The 18,932-nt window shown below is 40.0% G+C and overlaps 1 long non-coding RNA gene across 1 annotated transcript in view; it reads left to right on the top strand.

The window, feature by feature from the left end:
* The window catches only part of LOC144031899 (uncharacterized), a 33,296-nt gene extending 14,843 nt beyond the window's left edge, over window positions 1-18,453 (top strand). The window contains exons 3-4 of the long non-coding RNA XR_013287624.1: window positions 9,064-9,142; window positions 18,315-18,453. This is a non-coding gene — a long non-coding RNA (uncharacterized LOC144031899). The remainder of the gene's footprint in view (window positions 1-9,063; window positions 9,143-18,314) is intronic.
* The last annotated feature ends 479 nt before the right edge of the window (window positions 18,454-18,932 follow it).

Here is an 18,932-nt window from a genome sequence, read left to right as displayed (position 1 = left end):
GCTGAACACAGTGTCGCTAAACCTATCTATGGCCGGCAGATCGTGTTGTCATCACATGTTAAAACCCCAACTGCATCATAAAGAGATTCCTAATATCGTGACGCTCGTAATTAATAAAGGTAACTTAATTCCATCTCCCAATTAACCGTCAATGGCAGTGAATGGTTTTTTTTTTTAACGGCGAAACCAGCGCCTGCTGTTGTGATTGGTCGGCTCTCCGGATGAGCCCATTTTCTTGTGCATGGTCACTAGGTGCTGACTGCTTGCTGCTCATCAGTACGAGAGTCGATGAGGTGAAGACAAATTGTAATGATGGACACTGAGCGGTGGGAATCAGCTGCTCAATAAGCCCCCTTAATTGCTTAGCAACAGTCTTTTCAGGGTCTCTCATTTAAGATCAAGAGTTTAGTGGACTGAAGGCGCCGCTTTGGAGAAATAGAGCTTGCGCCATTCGATAAGACGTCAGAGAAATGGGCTCTATCTTCCAACTCCTCTCTGCCCTCCTTCCATCCCCCCCTTCTCTCTCTCTCTCTCTCTCACTCTCCTTCCCTTTCTCTCGCTTTCGCTCGCCCACCGCCCCCAACCCTTTTCCTACAGGGATGATTATGTTACCTTTCAACTGCATGATGTATTCAGTTGACTAGATTATTTTCTGTCATCTCAGTTAATTGAATTCTGTCCATCATATATAGATGTTTTCACATTTGCATAAAGGTTATAGTGGTGAAGAGTGTCAAACCTCAATTTAGACAATGTCACTCAAATAAAATACGCTGCCCCCCCCCCCCCCCCCCCCCACAACCTGCACTCCCCGTCCACTGCTTTCTGGAGGTGGTATTTGGGCGGAATTTAAATAGATAGTGATATTCCTGGTGGTTCTTGGACACGTATAAATAAGATTTTATTTTCAAACGGGCTTACGACTCTATAGTTGCCAATGTTTTGTTTTTGCGTGAATCTTTCTGTGCTTTGTTGAGCTACGCGTGTGCGTGCGTGCGCGCATCTACATGATCGCCATCACGGCAGCATTGTGGTACGGACCCGCATGTAGGCATCGCTGTCCTTTTGCAGAGGCTCACAGTAAGCACTCCCTCCTACTCCCCTACTTATTGTCAAGTGCTTGTAACACCCAGCCTACCAGTGTCGCGTGCAAATGTAGAGCCACAGTGGGAGGGGTTTAGGGCCTACCTTGTATATTCTGCAAATGTACATTAACTCTCTTACTGCCACACGTTATCAAAACGTTATCATTCACGTCATCCTTGAAAGCGTTCTATTTCATCAGATTTTGTCATCTTTCATTGTAATTTGATACACGGGCAGCCCATTGAAGAGATACAATGCTGCCATCTGGTGGCCATAGTTAGTAGTGTTGTTCCGATACCGATACTGGTATCGGCAGAGGTGCCGATACTGCATTAAAACAGTGGTATCGGTATCGGTGACTACTCGCAAGTAACATGCCGATACCATTAATCCCAACACTAATATAGGATTTTGGATGCAGCATCTTGTGTCTTGCACATGCACGACATTCACCGATATGTGACATGTTCACTGCATGCCGATCTAAGATATCCTATTGGCCCTTGAATGCTCTGAACCAATAGCAGGACAGCTTTTTCATGTTGAGGAAAAAAAAATACTCAAGTATCGGTATGGTATCGGTATCGGCCGATGCTGCAAAGCTGGGTATCGGTATCGAGGACCAAAAAACAGTATTGGAACAACACTAATAGTTAGTGAGTGTTTTTGATTCCACAACCCATTGACCAGGCAGCGCTGCACTTAGATGTTGCACTGCCCATTGATTTAAAAAAACAAAACAAAAAAAAACGTAGTTGACATCGTTTAACGTTTATGGCGGCATACGTTGTGATTTTATTTATCGTGATTAAACGTTTTTGGCGGTCAAAGAGTTAATAGATGTAAACAGCGACCCACTGATTTAAAGCTCTTTTTCAATGGCAGTAATCTGCCAGAGTGACAGAGGGGAAACACACAGCACGATAACATGTCACAAAAGGAAACATTGTGAAGACGGAGAAATGACTCAGAGACCCTGACAAGACATTTCACTTTTAATAATAAGCGTCCCGCCATATCCAATTATGCTTGCGTTTGAAAATTGATTCGCGTCTTTAGCGGCAATTTCCACATTAGACCCTTTCAAATAAACATCTATTAGGTTTATGGATCACACAGGCGTGCGCTGACAGCGTGCGGCCAGAGTAAAAATAAGTCTGTCAGTCAATAAACGGGAGTGCGAAGGCGATGGGCAGATTAGAGTGCTTATCTCTTTTCATCAGCTGTGAATGCGGGCTGAATTTGAAGGTCAATATCGGAGGATTCTTCGAGCCAAGCAGGGTGAACTGGAAGAATATGGATCGGCTCCCGCTCGCCGCGTCCCCCCCCGTCCTTCTTTGTGGGTAGGCTGGGGCCAATTTCGCACGTGTCACCACCTCACGGTTACAAGGACAAAAACACCATACGTTATTCTACATTCCTCTTTAAGTTGTCTCACGCACACACGCGTAATCATGTCCTTGCTTTCCTTTCTTCCGTGCGGGTCGGTCGAGATACTGTGTGTCACCACCGGGCTTTGTTACGCCGGGGTAAAGTTATCTGTGGGGGCTGGAAATATGTGGTGGTTTATTATTTGCAGTAACATTATAAAGCACAATTATTTGTTCGTATTCACTTGAGCATAATGTTTGATTGTATTCAGGAAAATTTGTAGTCAGTAGCTCAGCTGTCGAGGCCTAATCTTTTTTTGATTTTAAATTTGAAAACAGAAATATGTGGGGGCCGGGTAAAGGTTAAAAAACGTGTCATTTTTTTCAATAGAACGTCCGTCCACGTGCTTGCCTGCTCGTTATCGATTACATCGCCATTTCGCATTCCCAGTGGTACAATCAAAAACAGTGCAGATAAAGAACTATTTAAAACTTGCGCCGATAGTATTCAACGCTTCTTTTCTGCTCATTGAAAGCAGAGCTTGGAAATAGAAAGTGAAATCCTGATAAAGGGTGGGGGGGGGGGTTGAACGGGGCAGATGGCATGCAGCTCATTGCCGCAACTCCCCGTGTTTGTGTTTGAGCTTAGCACTCTGTGCAAACGCTACAATCGCACACACACACAAAAAAGAAGGGGAAAAAAAGCAGTAGATAAAGCATCATCGGCACTCATGCGGTGTCGCGCATGAGTGGATGCGGAATGCATGTGTATGTGCAGTCAAGGTTGGTTTTTCGAGGCTGCTGTGGAGGTGGTGCTTGTATATTGAAGGGTCTTGTCCAGCGTGTCAGAGGGCCCTTTCGGCTACTCTCTTCTCAGACAAAGCTTTGGTGAAGGGGCTCACTCTAGCAGGACATGGCTGCTGGGGGGAGGCGGCAGCAGCACTCCAGACTGACACGCCTGCAGGAGGAGGCTATCTGAGCCGCTCGGTCCGCTCCTCAGGCTGGCTAATACACTCCACGACGACCATCACTACCCGCCGGGAAGGCCATATGACCTTATCGCGTGCGTGTAGCCGTACATGACTTAAAAAAAAAAAAAAAAACACTGATCACGTCCTACGTGTGTCGAAAAGTAAAGCACGCCATCCATCTCGTTGACAGACAGTGATATCATCATTTTAGCAAAATTAATTAATTTTTGTGCTTCAAGTTAGGCTGGAGAAGAAATTGACATTCAAGCGCTGAATAATGCCGAAGCACCCGCCGGGAGTTGCAAAGAAATGAACTATTTGTGTATGCATCTGCACTGTGATTGTGGCCATTTTTTTTTTTTTTTTTATTCGCACAAGGCGAAGTTGTGAGCTCACCCTCAGCTTTTATTTACACGGTCGTCTTTCGTCTGCTCGACGGGAGAGCCTGGCAAGCTGGAGATAGGTCCTTTCAGATACTCACAAAGGGCGCTTCAGCGGCTTTTTTGTTGCCGTAAATGCCTCTTTCTTCCTCACATTCCAAATATCCTTGTTTCAAACCTGGTGGCCTTGATGAGCAAGGTTCTATGGAATCAATCAACTGCGTTTCTCGCACGATCTTAACTTGATTTATTGTTGGCCTTGCCGCATTGTCCCTATGGATATAAACCCCATCCAACTTATGCCTGAGATCCAATTTTCTTTTATTCGGGTTCTTTTTGTGTAGAGTGGATTTCAGAGAGGCCTCGGTGTGAGTGGAGGTGGAAGCGCGGCACGAGAACCCAACCAAGGCTGAGCTACTTTTTTTTTTTTAACTCATTCACTACAGTTCAAAGAAAATTCCCCCCAAAAAATGTGTCCCCTTAAATCTATTTTCAGCATTTCCCACAGCAATTGTGTTTGATGAGCACATGGTAATCACAAGACTTTTTAAATACTTGAATTCAACCTTCGTGCTTTGACTGTATCTAACTAATGTAATTCAAGGTGATGTTTTTTGATCAGTGTTCTCTCAAAAAATTAGCGCCTGAACTCGGGGGCCATTATTAGCACTTCAGATTCTCGTTCACGTCAATGACCGAGTCCCGAATATACATATTTTTTTTTTCTTTGTTGTACTAAAAAAAAAAAAAAAAAAAAAAAACAAAAAAAAAAAACTTCATAGTCCAAAATATGAAAAATCTAATTTGATCAAAAATTACATTCTGAATTAAGCGCACTTTAGTTGTGTTTTGCCTTCATATGTTTACAAAACCATATTCAACTAGACTAAATGCAATTTCGGGAGAAATTGCGTGGGAATGCTGAATGCTAAGATTTGAATGCATGCGGAGTGCTTAGGAATTCAATTGAGAGATAAATTATGAAATTATGATCTCCTGGTTACTGGGCAATGCACTTTACCATTAATGATGATAAGCTATATGTATGGAAGTGGGTGTGAAAAGTGATACTATGAAAAATTTCAACGTCTGTCCCATTGAAAATGAATGGGGAAAAGTCTTTAACATTAAATTGTGCGAGTACTGTAAGTAATGTGGAATCAGACGATATATACCCCGGGAGTTGTCAATTTTTGCAGCTAGTTGAAATTTGAACAGTGTAAATTGGAAGTATTATGTGGGAGTTGTTACCCGGCAAATAAAATGTGGAGAGTAAAAATCACAATAACATATGTGGGAATGCTGAAGCATATGATCTCATTCAAACATATTGAGATGACACAGGGTTTTCACTGGCTCAAATTTAGGCACATGTGGTACTTGGGAAGAGAGAAAAATATTCAGAGTAAATGTAAATATTAAAACAAAATGGACCAAATCCCATTTAAAAAATGCTAAGCGATTTCATCTCTAAGGTCCACCAGCGTACACGTTTGCAGAGTCGCTTTTTTTTTTTTTTTTTTTTTGGTGTTTGAGAGGCCCATTATTAAAGCAGCCAATAAATGCCATTGATTGGACAATGTCTCAAAAACACAGATTACTTCCAGGTTACACGGAGTATGGCGCATTATGGCTCGATTACCTGTCAATATTTTTTTACTAGTGATTTGCTATCTCTTAAAAAGTTCCGTTTCCCTAAGCCTTGGCTGCTCTAAAGAAGTTGAGTTAGGCTTTATAGACTTGTTATATTTAATGACGCAACTAAGGTTTGAGTTGGAAATACTTGAGTCGTAATGGTAATTGTTACCTTTTTAAATTGAGGCAGTTGTTTCTTTTCTAAGTCTACATAAATAAACTTTACATTTTGCTTAGCCTTACCAGTCATTTCACCGACCTTTCATTTTCAGCTGGAAGCATTATTAGCGAAAGGGAACTATTTATGGTGGACATATGTGCAAAGACCAATCAGCAACATCTACCAGCTTCAGTAAAAACAACAACATCTGCCCTCAGTCTTTATAGCCCGCGACATATGTCCCTTCTTTGGTGACAAAGCTGGTTGTGGCTCTCATGCTGTTCCTGTCCGCCAGTCCAAACATACATCTTTAGATACCTGTCAGCCTTTATTATTCCGTCCTCTGTTGGAGCCGATAAGGGAAGTTAAAGTTTAATGAAATGCAGCCTGGCTACAGAGGCCCAGCTTTTATGATTTGTCACAGTCTGGGTGTCGGGAGCCCTCTACTATGTAAACATGGCGGCGGTGGTCACGGCCATTATGTCCAAATGACAAAACATGGCAGAAATGTCACTCTGTACCAGCCACTTTTGTTGTTGCCTTTGTGCAGCTCTATACCTCCTCCATAAACACCAATGAGGACATTTGGAAATCACAAATTGGAATATAGCACACCTTTTTTTTTTTATGGGTGCGACAAATGACCCAGAGTAGCTATATCAAAATACGTCCATTTTCTGTTGGTTTTTTTTTGTCTCATAAAATTGATAGCCAGTATGTTTCAGAAACGATGTTTGTCTTAAACTACAGAACCTTCACCATGTCACAACAAAAACATCAACATTGCATGCGAATAGTGAGCCCTGTAGAAGTGTGACTTGAAAAGTGTTGCCAAAACGCTACAATTGGATCAGTGCACTGTGTAACTCAAATTACCAAAAAATAAAAAATAAAAGATGGGTCTGGAATTAGGGATGTAACGATAAGGGCAATATCGTGATATTAAAACTGTCACAATATCGTCGTCGTCATGTTCACAATATTTTGATATTTCTTTTTTTCTTTTTCCTTTTTTTTCTTTTTTTCTTTTCTTTCGTTTCTTTTTTCTTTTTTTTCCTTGTATTATGGATGTCCAGTACTTTGAGTTGCATTTTGAATGTATAAAAAGGTGCTATATAAATAAAGTTGATTGATTGATTGATATTTAGAAGGACCACATCCGTTAAAAAAAAAAAAAAAAAAAAAAGTCAGGTTGATTTGCATTTGTGCAGTTCTAGCACACTCTAGTGGCTAGTTTATTAGTGCAATTTAATTTTCATTAGGGATGTTTTGGCCTTCTATGTTTAAAACATAACATTATTATCCTGTCTCTCTTGCGGTCAATTATAAAATATGCCACTGTTTGGCTCATAAATGTATACGCATAACACAATGTTTGGTACACTATAATGGAAGGCTACCAAAAGTCATTCATTTAGCCTAAATTAAGCATTAATATCCGTAAGAAGTCAAGAAGAAATAAATATGTCAAATACAGTATTGAACTACAGTAAATGGCACTTTGGTCATATTTCAGTGCTCATCGTAATGTAGATGATTGGGCTGTTGCGCAAAAGCTGCACATTGTAGCATAAAAGACAAAGACCGTCCGTCCCTTTTCAACTGGTTTGTTCTGCACTAGAAGGAACTCTAGGAAAGCGATTATTCTCCCTCTTCAATTCTGAGCTCCATTTTAGCCTTGGACTGCAGTCTAGCTGAGAACAGGGGTCCAAAGCGACACAGCACATCCGCCATGCGCACTTCAGTGGATGTCTTAATACAGACAGGATCTAATTTAGCTGATCCGCTGACGTTTATCCTTTTGGTAAACTGAAATTTCCCCCCACTCCTCATCGCACTCTCAGTGGCACTGGTGCCAGCCAAGCTGTGGAAAGTATATTTTACACACATTTTTCAAATGAGGCTTTTCAAAACAAAACAAAAAAAATATTACATGAGCATTTTAGCATTTAAAATTTACAGTCACTACACATTTCATATGGAACATCTGTAGAATGCAGTGAAGTCTATTAAAAACATCCATAAAGACTTTATTAAAACAAAAAAAATCATGTTCACATTTGCATTGATAAACACAATATTTGATCATTGTTACTAGGGGGTTGTACATACCAGTCAACGAGTCGATTAGTCAATTTTAATACTCCTCAATTGATGTTTAGTACTTTGTAATTTTCCACCATGCAGAATCTGCTGCTGTTGTGGGTCCAGAACAAAAAACAGGTTTCACAGTCTGGACAAAATGTGACAGCCTGAGTGAACAAGCACACCAGGATTTGTTGTTTTTTTTTCTCTCGCTGGAAATGCCATCACAGAATCCAACCCACATCGATCTTCTTATGTTCTAAAGTACTTTGTAGGGATATAACTATAATGGCATCGTGACATCATGATATTAAAACTGCCACAATATCATTGTCATCATGTCACTATATTAAAAGCAGCACATCTGTTTAAAAAGTCAGGTTGATTTCCATGTGTGCAGTTCTAGCACCCCCTGGTGGCTAGTTGCTAGTGCAGTCTAATTTTCACAAGGCATGTTTTGGCCCTCCTATGTTTAAATTCTACACGTAAGGTCAGATAAAGGGGAACATAATATGCTTGTGAACCAAGTCAATATGTGGAGCAATGTGTGCGTGCATTAGCAAGTAAGTGCCTCAATATTAAGTGTTATTAGAAATTGTATGTTGTTTACATGCATTACTGTTATGTCCAAAAGCATAATATTGTGTTTCTTTTAGTATGAGCACAGTAATATTTTTATTTTATTATTTGTTATTGTTATTATTTATTCTTATTATTATGTTGAAAGGAAGAAAAAAAAACGTTTGGGCGGGGCTAGGAGCCATCATTAGTAGTACAGTATAAAATGTCTACAGTCAGATGTTTGTAGTTTTATATTATAAGGGCGAATATCGATAATAGGTATCGATATCATGCCTGTCCTTATTTCAAGGTATTGATCACGAACTATAATTTCACGGGGATATATCGGTCTTTCTTTCAAATTAAACTGTCATTGTTTTTATTTGAGGACATTTCATGTATCAAAAGTACGAGTGATATCTAGTGGTACTTGGTATCGGTATCTGTGAATACTCAAGAGTTGAGTACTCATACTGGTATCGGCCTAAAATAAAAAAATAAATAAAAAACTAGCATCGAACATCTCTAATTATAAGATAGCTGGTTGGAAACTGTAAAATGGATATCGCGTGTACTAGTTATAGCTTTTCTATGTGCATTTGACAGATGTATGGAAGTGTGTGTACAAATACGATGTGTGTGTGTGTGTGTGTGCGCGCCCTATAATCGGTAGGTCTGTGACAAGAGAAGGAGCTCGTGGCTGGCGGGAGGGAGGGACTGAGGGACAGCAGTGATAACAGATTGCGCTGCCGATAAACTGTGCTCTAATGGTTCTTGCTCTCCCTTTTCCCCACTTTTTTTTTTTTTTTTGTCAGCACCTATTTAGTGGACTCTTTCACCTGTGGCGGATTAGAAACCCGGATAAGGAGAAGCAAACACTGGCGGCTCCTCCAAGTAAGTACGAAAGAGGGAAGCAGAGGATGAGAGAGAGAATGAGGAAGTGAGATGGAAGGAGGATGGACGAGAAAGAGGAGTGACAGAGACAGAGGCAGAGTGGATAGTCAACAACGAGTACTTACCCATAGCAATCCATTAGGGGTGTTAAAAAAAAAATCGATTCGGTAATATATCGCGATACTACAGCACGCAATTCTCGAATCGATTCAATAGGCAGCCGAATCGATTTTTTAACATCCATTTTTGATGAAAAAATATTCAACAAGACGTCTAACTTTCACACCTTACGCATGGAAGAATGTTATATTAATGGAACATTAAGCCTTAATATTTTATTTCAATGCTGTTCTAACATGAAAAAGGTTACAACCTGTTTGTTAAATACAGTTCTAAAACTGAAGTTTGAGATCAATAACTAATAATTTTTTATACAAATCTTACAGTGTACATGTACAAGTTTGCTGAATGCTATTTTCTAAATTTGAGTAAAAACAAATTGTAACAATCCACTTGTAAATTCATATCGGGATTAATCGAATCGAATCGTGACCTATGAATCGTGATACGGATCGAATCGTCAGGTACGAGGCAATTCACACCCCTACAATCCATCGTACACCTGCCTAACCCCAAACAAACACATACACAACCTCTCATATCATCTTAGCCTCCTTTATTTTTGCTTTTTTATTTTTTTTTATTTTTTTTTTTTGTTTGTTTGTTTGCTGCTCTTTGAGCCCGAAGCCGCTGACGGGTTCAAGTGGCGTGTTGCAGTAGATGTCAAACATGGCCTAATTCTGTGTGGTTAACGGCTCGGCCTCGACACGCACGGGACAGCGTAAACATGGATTAGGTTGACGTCTCAATCACAACATGGCAGGCTGACAGACAGGCCGCTCTGACACTGACAGCAACTCGGGCTCACCCATCTCGCAAACGCGCCCTCACCGGCCACCACTCGCGTTACGTTGTAGTAGCAATTTTTTTTTTTTTTTTTAGGTTCATGAGCACTATAATGTCAAGTTTTAATCCATCTGGTTGGGTTCTTTTTATGTTTGAGTGGTATGGACAGTGATGAGAATGGAGGAAGATGTTAAAGTGGAACTAAATCCCAAAGTGGGAAAAAGATTGCATCGTAATAATTGGACAGGGTGTCATCCTTCCATCCATTTACCATTTTCTGTGTTGGGCGACATCATTAAGAGTTGCAAAAAGTCTTTTCTACCAGTCCAATTTTGAGCCATTCGGAGCCAATTTAAAGGCAGGTCAGAAAAAATATCAGGTTGGCTTTTGTAACAAATCCATATAACCATACATAATGCAAATGATAGTCTGAAATATGATCAGGTTCTGGACCTCACAGACTTCAGAGTTGGCAACAGTCATGGTGGACAGTGTACCAACTCTGTGTATTTGTTTACAGTTTACAGTTTCGGAACAGTAAATGAATAGTAATGAAACACATTTAACTCATTTACTCCCAATAACGTATAAATACGTTTTTTTTAATGTTCTAAGTGTCCCAAAGACGTATTTATACGTTTTTTTTATTTGTGTTTTTTTTTTTTTATGCTAGAGCATACAGAAGGCTTTGATGCAGCCTCTCAACTGTAAAGAACGGTTGCAGAAATGGTAGTTATTACACAAACGGCCAGAAGGTGGCAGCAGAGCAAATGAGATCAACCAGGGCCATCTAGAAAAAAAAGCTCAATTACTTACAATTTTAAATAGATTTGTGAAAACTGATGAAACTTAGCCCTCTTCTAATGCTAATTGCTGCAAAACGGAAACAGATAGAAATATACTACTTTTTTCCTGATGAAAGAAGAGACTTTAATCTTTCTTTTGATGGGTTCCATGTTTTTATAGCAACAGAACACAATATTCTGTGGGCCTTGCAAAATCAGTCGAAATCCAGTAAAAAAGCCGTGAGCGAACGGGACTGCGAAATGTGAAAATGGCGGCGAGTGAATGAGTTAATAAACGGTTGACCTTAGCACGCTAAACTGAGAAGCAAATAATTATGTACTCTATAAGAGTAATTCTCTATGAACAATTTTGACATAGCACACAAGATAATTTGCCTATTTGTGACTGCTGAGCATAATTCAAAAAATGTAATTATATCCACTGTATTGTAATAACACTCAGCGAACAGAAATATCTGAAAACTGTAAATGTAGTGACACAATGCCATATATTGCTGTCAATGAATAGACTATTCCATTTGCTAAATTGATCCGTGGGAAATAATTTGACACAGTGATGCTGGCAGTTCAAGCAGCAAAATGCTCTTACTCTTCCTTCGGCAGGGGTTAAACTATTCAAAAGACACCGCTGACCTACACGACATTCTTTGGAGATTGTGTAAATCTTGACTAATAAAGTGCCACTCCATAAAGCAAAAAAAAAAAGAAGTCAATTTTACAGGAAATCTCGATGAAGTGATATGTGATATGTTGTGCCGGTGGCAGGCACACGGAGCAAAACATTCCGTCCTGGTTGACAGGTTCTCCGCACGCAAGACAACGGCGTGCGTCTCAGTGGCGGTGAGCAGCTTCTTTCAGCCCTCGCGCTCCGGTGTCAAGTGCCGCAAACAATACGCACTCACAGCAAGCACTACTCAACTCGGGAGCCGACGAGCTCCATTGACAAGTTGCTCCAACTGTTCCTGATTGACAAAGGCCCGCGTTGCTCAACGTTGGGGTTAGCCGGCTAATCGGCATCTCCGTGTATCTCTCTTTTTTTTTTTTGCAAGAACAAAGAAACGAGCTGGAAATGGCTTGCTTTTTTTCCGTTTCCTCTGCAGGCTGTTAATCAAATAGACGAGTGCGCTGCGTTTGTGCGAGAGAGCTCAGAGCTGAACTAATCCAGTAAATACGACGAAAGCCACAACCTGAGGAAAAAATCGGAGATCCAGTCCTAAACCACTGGAGGAAAGTAAGAACCACGGAAATGTAATTACTCCAAAGCAGGCGGAAAGTGTGAAATCATTTTTTTCTGGGAAAAGCTGTGAGAAAACTGCTGCTATTTTTTGTTTTGTTGTAATATTTACACATACTGTATTTCCATTTCCTCTCTTCATGCTTGCGGTGTTTTCTCTCGGTACTCCAGCTTCCTCCCACATAAAGCAACATGCGTGTGTTAATTGAAGACTCTAAATTGTGAGCGTAAACGGTCGTTTGGTGCATCGTCCACTTGAACATATAAACGCCACTCTCCAAATAGATGCCTTGCTTTTTTTCCCCTCAGAAGTGTAGCCACTGTACTGCAATTACCACCGATCATAGACGCGATCGATCGCACATTTTGCTAAGCTCAGTTAACGAGGAGCCCATCGGTATCCCTTGCTAGCATTGCGCAAGTCATGTAAACAGACATGCAGATGAACTAATGGGAAGTTTTCTTTGCTATCTGCGCCAGATGAGCCAGGACTAACTTGGAGAAGGTTGTTTGAATTCTAAAAATCCTTGGGAAAGATGCCTCAATGAAACATTTAACCCACCTGATCAAGATTTATGAAAGGTTGTGACCCATAATTCTTTATGGGTCAAGTATGTATATATTAGGGCTGGGCGATAAATCGAATTAATTCGATACATCGTCATTTTAAAAAATCGAATCGTTGAAAATTTGCTAAATTGTGAAATCGAATTTTGCCTTCTGGATGATTAAAAGCTGTTGTTCTTATGTTCTGTTACATCCAAATGCTTTTATGTGATGTCATTTTGCCTTAAAACTGATCTAGAATCAGCATACGTTACTGGTGTCTCAACATTTTGCACAGGAATTATTTTTGAATAAATGAAACCTTTAAGTAAGTAAACGTTTGTTGGATTTATTAGGTTAAAATCGATTAAAATCGTAATCGTCCTGAATGACTGCAAAAAATCGATATATATATATATATATATATATATATATATATATATATAATTAAAAAACAGTAGTAAAGTTCTTAAGTGGAATCTGGATAAGACTATTTTTTTAAGTCAAAACGTTTGCTGTCTTTATTTTATTCTTAATAAAAGCAAACTTTGTTCTTAAATGTCACTGTTATAAAGCACGCTTCCAATGACGTAGCGAAACCGGGTGTCATTTTTATAGCTGTTATCTGGTACCTGCAAAATGTGACTATTGAAGTACTTGTAATCTATCTTAGTTACTTTTCAAAGCAAGTAATCAAGAAAGTAGATAAGTTACCTTTTGAAGCGAGTTACCATTAAAGATGTAGGGTGATAATCCAAATTGTCCTTTTGTACTTATTTTAATCTCCAATTTGACTTAATTGACATATATTGTTACATAATTTTTTTTTTTTTTTGTTTTTTTTTTTTTTGGTGAAACATTGTACAAATCTCTACATAAAATTGTTTGCTTTTGTACCACTGTGTTGGTACAATTAAAATCTTCTTTTAAATCATTTCCTCTCCTAGTCTATAGATGAGTAATTCAACACCCCTAATCACTATGAGGAAATTTGGCATTCATATTTATTGAGTCACGGAGTGGATTCATTAGTTAACAAGTTATTCCAAGGAATATTAGCCATTATGTTGGAACGCCGTGCTGGAAAGTGAGTCAATCACATTTCACAAGAGCCAAATGAAGGCAACTGTTGATGGGTATTGAAGTCTTTCAATAACTGTCTTGCCGTCATCACGCTCATCATACCAGTGCATTACACCCAACAAAAGCACTGGAGACCAATTATTTAGAGATCCTCACAAACTAGTGAGCTAGTTAAATATTGTCAACTCTAGCCAAATTCTCATTTTGCAGCTATTAATTAAGCCGTTTAATCATGCACGGCACTAATTGCATAATTAAATCACTGCCTCCTGGCTCCAAAAAAAAAAAGAGAAAAAAGAAAGAAAAGAAAATGCTATTCATCAACAGTGTGGTTTGGTTGATAATGTTAATTATGTAGAGGAGTCAAGCAACTCACCAAAACATGTTTGTTTTTTGTTTTTTTATTAAACAACAAAGGCTGTTGTCTGCATCAGTCCTGGCGTGATGCTGCTAAAACAAGAACCAAATATGACGGAAGCGATTGTATTTGTTAATGGGCTATACGACCGTTTCTGGGCCGACCCGTATTGATGTTAAAGAAGACGTTATAAACAGTAGGGATGTTCCGTACCACTTTTTTTTCCAGACCGATACCAGTATGAGTACTCAACTCTTGAGTAGGAACCAATACCAATACCAAGTAGTTACCGATACCCACTTGTACTTTTTATACATAAAATTGACCCCCAAAAAACAATGATTTTATATAGGCTTTACACAATCAGGATTTTTCGAGTTTGAAACCCCCCCCCAAAAAAACATAACCAATCACGATTTAGCAAAATATCTATAAAAAATATATATATATATATATATATACTAGTGTTGTTCCGATACCGATACTGGTATCGGCAGAGGTGCCGATACTGCATAAAAACAGTGGTATCGGTATCGGTGACTACTCACAAGTAACATGCCGATAGCATTAATTCCAATGCTAATAAAGGCTTTTGGATGCAGCATCGTGTGTCTTGCTGGTGCATGACATTCGCTGGTATGTGACATGTTCACTGCATGCCGATGTAAGATATCCTATTGGCACTTGAATGCTCTGAACCAATGGCAGGACAGCTTTTTCATGTTGAGGAAAAACAAAAAATTAAGTATCGGTATGGTATCGGTATCGGCCAATACTGCAAAGCTGGGTATCGGTAGCCAAAAAACGATAATAACAACACTATATATATATATATATATATATATATATATATATATATATATATATATATACACACACACACTCTACAGTCGACCGCCGCGTATTTTCAGTAAATTCGCTTAAAAAAATCGAAACATATGGATGGAAACCTTGACAACAGGTACACAAGGAAGATGAAGACTCAAATTTAACCAAAACGCGGATCGTGACAGAATCCCTCCAAAGCGTTTCAGTTCCTGAGGAGCCTCCATCGGAAATTAGTACGTAATAGCCACACTTGACTTGAAGAAAGACCCATTACGGCTTTCTATTGACTGTACTTGGCTTTCATTTCAGAGGGAAGCGATGCACATAAAGGTGAGAGTTCACTCGCCATTGAAGTATCTGCCTTCAACTGACTCTGGCGCTCTTGCTTTAAATCGAGCAGAAGGACAAGTAGGAACGATCACTCTGGATAAGACAATTGGCGATGTGATGCTTTGGCATCAAAAAACAAACAAAAAAAAAAGCTGAAGAAATGTACTGAGAAAATACCATTTGACATCATTCTTTCTAATTTGCGATTTGCCGTCTTTTTCGGCTGCTATCTGATTTTGGTTCGTTAACGGCGCGCTGTGTTATTTTGATGCAAATTTCCTCCCAGCTCATCGCTCAGTGGTTCTAATTTCACATTGTGTTTCGCAGCCTTCCAGAAAAAATAGCTGAGGAGAAATGGGTAGCTCTAATCAGTGTAAAATAGAATACGAAATATTCCATGATTGCAAATCCACAGAGGCTGTGAGAGAGTTGTGGACGCGGCACGTAATAACCCGTTTGGCTTTATGAGACAAAGGAGACCACACCCAAATGACAGAGTGGGCTTTATTTTTTTAAGAACTAAAGGTTTCGAGGTGAATTGTCTATTCTTGGTCCTGTGGCAAATGACTTCCTGATTTATTCAAATACACTGCGGTGAACAGCCAAAACGGCAAATATGAGGCCCCGAGGGTATTCATCTCATGTAATATATGCACAGGCTAATTTATTACACCAGGACTAATTTCCATTGCTTGTGCTTGGAGTTGACTTATTCATTATGAGATGTTTTTTTTTTTTTTTTTTTTTTTCCCCTTGTAACCGTTTTTCCTTTTCCTGCTTTATAATTGCACATCTACATTCAGGGGCAGCTTCTTTGCAAATAAGATGAGCCCCTGCCATTTAGCATTCAGAGCCTCCGTGCCCAGGTGAGCCCACAGCCCACTCGGGGCACAAGCAACACTCCTTTTTTTCTTCCAAAAATAAAATAAAAAAAAATAAAAAAAATAACCACCCACCCTCCCAATCACCATTGCTTGGATCTCTGATGGGCTCTGCCCCCACAAGCGCTACGACCACCTCACAAATATCACATAGCCTCGTGTGTGATTAGACTTGGGACTCTAATTAGGAAAAGTTAAACTGTTAGATGAAAGCCGTCACATCTGTGATACATACTGCTGGTTCAGTGGATGGTTCCCTAGGGGGTCTGCATCAAAAGGCCCCTCCCTGCTGAGCGGGCCCTCTCTAGCATGTTCTCATGTGCCAAATCGGCCCCTCCGAGTGGCAGCGCATATGAGGGGATGGGAAAAAACACAGGCACGGACACAAATTAACTGCAAAAGGAGGCGAGAAGAGGAGGATGGAGAAACGGATGGATGCAAACGAGAAGAGGGAGGCAGAAGAAAGGGGAAACGGTGCAGATCCGCTCTGCCGCTTTTTGTTGTGTGTTTTTTTTTTTTTGTCGGTTCTTGTTAAATGGAGAACAGGGCGCGGACACAAAAGGGATGTGAGGGAAAACAATGTCGCTTAACAAGACATCACTGGCTCATCATTAGCAATTTGTTGTGGGCATAATTTTCCCTATGCCCCTGGCATAATCGGTGCCCGGGGAAATGGCTGGCGCTTTTGTGTGCCCTCATTTGGCTATTTATTTACTTGGCTCATGTCACAAACGAGATCTGGCCACCTCGAGCGAGAGGCGAGATAACGCTGTTATGGCTCCACATCAGAGCCCTGTTAAGCTTGAGCTTCTTTAATTGACTCCCCAGCTCAATGCCAGACTCACGTTGTCATACATCCCACCCAACCAATAAAAATTCCCTTTCCAACAAGGTGTACAATTCGGTACGGCGTGCCATATTTTACCGTGATATCGCCTACATTATGGAGGGTACGAATATTACGATGACTCTTTATATACCTACAACAGTCGTGCGGTACTTAAAGAATGAGGCTGGACATCTTTGCAAGTCTGTTGATTGATTGACTTTCTTGGAGTAATGGAAATGGAAGGATGCAAAATGTCAAACAAACAGAGTCAACAGAGAGAGCCGCATATTTGTATCCGGCGCTAGTCTAAATTGTGCGCATGGGTGGCGTTTTCTTTTCTGTGGTATATTTTTGTAGACAAGTCGGGTTGGGTATCATTTGGGTTTATCCGACACGGGTGCATCCTCTGTACTTTTCAAACAGTTCCACTGCTTAACTCATTTGCTCCCAATAACGTGTGAATACGTTTTTTTTTTAATGTTTTAAGTGTCCCAAAGACGTATTTATACGTTTTTTTTGTTTTTGTTTTTTTTATGTTAGAGCATACATAAGGCTTTGATGCAGCCACTCAACTGCAAAGCACGGTTGCAGAAATGGTAGTTATTTCACAAACGGCCAGCAGGTGGCAGCAGAGCAAAGGAGATTAACCAGGGCCATCTAGAAAAAAAGCTCAATTACTTTGAATTTTAAATAGATTTGTGAAAACCTGATGAAACTTAGCTCTCTTCTAGTGCTAATTGCTGCACAACGAGAACAGATAGAAACATACTTTTTTTTTCCTGATGAAAGAAGAGACTTTAATCTTTCTTTTGATAAGTTCCATGTTTCTATAGCAATAGAACACAATATTCTGTGGGCCTTGCAAAATCAGTCAAAATTCAGTAAAACAGCCGGGAGCGAACAGGACTACTTCTGTAAAAATGGCTGGGAGTGAATGAGTTAATTATGCATAAAGTGTTAGGTTCCAGACCTCCCAAATATATATGAAATTCATTACATTCATGCACATTATCATCTTGTCTACTCCAAAATCCATGTCGAACACAACAATGGGAACAAGTCACACAGGGATATTGCTAATCGTCATAACGGCATATTTTATTCGACAGTAAGGAGACGGGGCCCTACAAAACTAAAACACAGCAACTGTGCAAACACTATTGCTTTGTGTTTATTTTTTGTTTAAGTGTAGTGGAAAATGTTTTTTTTCTTTCTGCACTTGAATAATACAGCAGCCGCAAACTTTTGCAGCGACGACAAATATGGTGAAACATCTCGAAGCGTATCACTCCCGTTAATGACGAAAATGCGGAGACGGCGCAAGTCTTATCATTTAATTGTCTGCACTTCCTCTTTGACTCATCTCCACAGATGGCGGAGCCAGCAAACACGCAGTTGTTTTCATCAGTGGCCCTTTTGTAACAGACACCCAACACATGCACTCGGATTGACGGACGGCCAGATGGACGCATGACGTTCAAGTTGCTATTTGGAAAAACCGAAAAGGGCTTTTTTTTTTTTTTTTTTCTGGAATGGAAAGAAATTAATGATGCTAGCTTTGCTCAGTGCTGACAGATTGCGGAAACTATAAATGCGCGCATATACCCCCCCCGACGACTTCCTGTAACTTGCCCTTTTTCCCCCCACCCGCCATGCTTTTTGAATGACAACATTCACATCTGTGTGACTAGTGTGATTGTATCTGTTTTTGAGGAAATGAAAATCAAGTATTTGACCTTTGCATCTTACAAGTGGCTTTGTGTTATGCTGTGGTAGCCCCCAGATTTCTGGTGCGGCATCTTTTTTTTTTGTTTTTTTTTCATGCCTCCGTTCTCCATTTATATTTCCCATAATTTCACAAGCCCTCATTTCAAGACCAAACAGCTATAATGTATTCTGTCTGACATTGCTGGAATTTGCATGCATTTCTGAAGCTTCAAGCCGACCTTCCTGTTCCCCGTCCTTCATTGCCCGGCTTGCTAAATGCGC

Source organism: Festucalex cinctus, chromosome 12 (genome assembly GCF_051991245.1).
Source record: "Festucalex cinctus isolate MCC-2025b chromosome 12, RoL_Fcin_1.0, whole genome shotgun sequence".
In the NCBI taxonomy this organism is placed as follows: Eukaryota; Metazoa; Chordata; class Actinopteri; order Syngnathiformes; family Syngnathidae; genus Festucalex; species Festucalex cinctus.
Note: the sequence above shows the minus strand (reverse complement) of the source record. Positions and strands in the feature narration are given on the sequence as shown.